This window comes from Capra hircus, chromosome 16, assembly GCF_001704415.2.
Source record: "Capra hircus breed San Clemente chromosome 16, ASM170441v1, whole genome shotgun sequence".
Lineage (NCBI taxonomy): Eukaryota > Metazoa > Chordata > Mammalia > Artiodactyla > Bovidae > Capra > Capra hircus.
Genome location: NC_030823.1, coordinates 39218459 through 39221162, shown reverse-complemented (window position 1 = coordinate 39221162; position 2704 = coordinate 39218459). Strand labels below are relative to the sequence as shown.

Sequence of the window (2704 nt, the reverse complement as noted above, 5' to 3'; positions counted from 1 at the left end):
AGGTATTCTTATGATGGGAGAACTTGGTATCTGGCTCATACACCATTCTTCACGGACTCCATTCTCATCAGTGATTAAAGGTGCATGGAATTCTCTATCTGTCATATAACTTTTTAGTCCTTCTCCAGTATAGGAAATAAGAGGAGAGATTTCACATTGGATTGGTGCATCATTGGCACCCTTCAGGTGGGGAATTGCTGGGAGGCAAGAGCCACTTTCATCTATGACATGGCCTCTTGCATTGAAGACCCAACAATGATAGAGGGACATCAAAACATGCCTTGCAGTAGTAGAGTTGTCCATTCTGACTGTCTTTGTCCTTCAGTGGGAAAACTCATCTTCCCCTAATACTTCATACACCATAAACTTTGTGGATTCCATTGTTCTTTCACTGGTTATTATATACCTCAAAAAGATGGATTTGTTGCCATGATATTATTCAGCTTACTATTGAAGCCTCAGGATACAGTCTGATTGAATGTGAAAAAGTGTCTTACAGGATGGCAAACCAACATCATACATTCTGTAGAGACATGCAACACTAGGTCTTGTGCCCTGCCCACCAGCTAGAAGAACTGCCAATTTGTTCCAACAAATCTGGAAAAGTCCTTGTCCTTCAGTTTCTCAGGCCTGCAGCTGATTTGGATCCCTGGTATCCCTGCCCAACACCTCTCAAGGGACAGGTTCCATTTAAGCATCCACTTTCTCTGGGAAGAATGATTAAATCAATCAGTCATCTTTTGGTAAAAGGAGTTCAGCTCCTCAAATTTCATGGTCTGGAGCTCTGCATAAAGTTCTACCTGTTGGGCTTTTTCCAGCTCATTCCAGAAGTGTAGCAGGTGTTCTTCTCCAGCTTTGGACATCCTGAGTTTGAGGCCATTGACATTCATCATGTTCTGGGATTCAGGTGTTTTGATAACTGGGGTATAGTTTCTACACCTGTAAACCTCCCTCAGCCTGAGATAGCTCTTCCTGGCTCTGGCTCCTGTGGCATGGCCACTCATTGGCATCCAGTGCCAGCTCCCACTCCAAGTGTACACCCTCATCTGGGGCCGGGGAAGCAGGGCAGTTGGAAGCTGGGGGTGAGGGGTGGATTGACAGCCTCAGTCACTCCATCCACCCTTTGCTGCAGTGAGTGGTTGCCTTGGACAGCATTTTAAAGTCATATGTAAAAACAGTAGAAGTTATCGTCAGATGTTATCTACATGTCACTCAGAGAGATGGGTCCAGGAAATGATTTCCTTTCTTTTTTCTTTCTTTCAGATGATTTGGTGTCTTAAATATAAGAAAATGAAAACTTCATCACTTAGCACATTTGCTTCCCTTTTGCAATGGCTGTCAGAGTTTAGAGCCAAACACATTGCTCAAATATCATCCTCTATCTGATAATGCCCATCTTTTCTGTTTGGTGTCCTAATGACTTTAGAACTGAAAATAGGGTGGCCTTTGTCCACAGTTATACTAGGGTTCCAATTTCAGCTCTTCCTCTTGCTACTTACAGGAAGCTACATGACCACTTGTCAATCCACTTGACTTCTATGTGCCTCACTTTGCTTATGTACAAAATAGATAAACATAATCCTTCTTTCATCAAATTGTGAAAATTAAATGAAAATCTGTTTTTTTATCCTTCAAGATTAGTTTATTTCTTTAAGATGGACCACTTTGAGTTTTTAATACTTAAATACTTTGCTGAGTTTAAATCTGTTTATGGTGAGCTGCTGACTGGAAAAAGTGCATCTTTGTAGCTAGAGCTTAAAGGTCCTTCATACAGAGGAGGAAGAAAGCCACTGGGAAGTCAGAAAGTTGTTTATGGTTTTCTGAATAATTTAAAAATTAAACTTTCTTTTGGTGAAGAAAATGGCAGCCCACTCCAGTATTCTTGCCTGGGAAATCCCATGGACAGATGAGCTGGGCAGGCTATAATCCATGGGGTTACAAAAGTCGGACATGATTTAGCAACTAAGCCACTACCACCATACTTATTTGTAGCAGAACATGGTTTTAGAACCTGTTCAGCATACAGCTCCAAGAAGCCAGTACCAATTGATTGGAGTTAGAATGAGAACTAAATTCGCTTGGCATCTCTGTGTTTGTCACTTAAAAACATGGGCATATCTTTATGAATTTTTTTTTCTGAAGTAAGAAAGTAATCCATGTGGCTTCTTCCATACCTTCTCATCTATTTACCCTATAATTTAGAAGTAGTCTAGAAATAATTTTCAAAATGGAAAAATCAAGATTGTCTCTGACCATAGAACAGATTTTTCAAAAGCAGATATAAAAGACCCAAGGCAAGCAGGACAATTAATCCTAGGTTATAATCTCAGTGTTATTATAAATCTCTTGACTAACAAGTAGGAAGTACAATTCAGTTTACCAAAGGATTATTTTTGTAACAAAAATAGAGATGGTTTAAAGACTCAATACATAGACTTTTAAATCCATACTCTTGACATGGGGTCCTGCTTTGCCACTAACAGTCTGACTCTGGGGAAAGTAATTTCTTTGTTTCAGTTTTCTTGCCTATAAAGTGAGATCTTGAATTCTCTGTCTCAGTTTCTTCATCTGTAAAATGTGACCAGTAATGATACTTCACTATCATAAGATTCAGTGATTTAATGCTTGCAGAGCACTTAGAGAAGTGCCTAGCATACAGTAAGTTCCTTTTAAGTATTAGTTGCTCAGTCGTGTCTGACTCTTC

The 2704-nt window shown here is 39.8% G+C and overlaps 1 pseudogene; it reads right to left on the bottom strand.

Annotated features, from left to right (window-relative positions):
- On the bottom strand, positions 322 to 890 carry LOC102190898 (annotated as a pseudogene).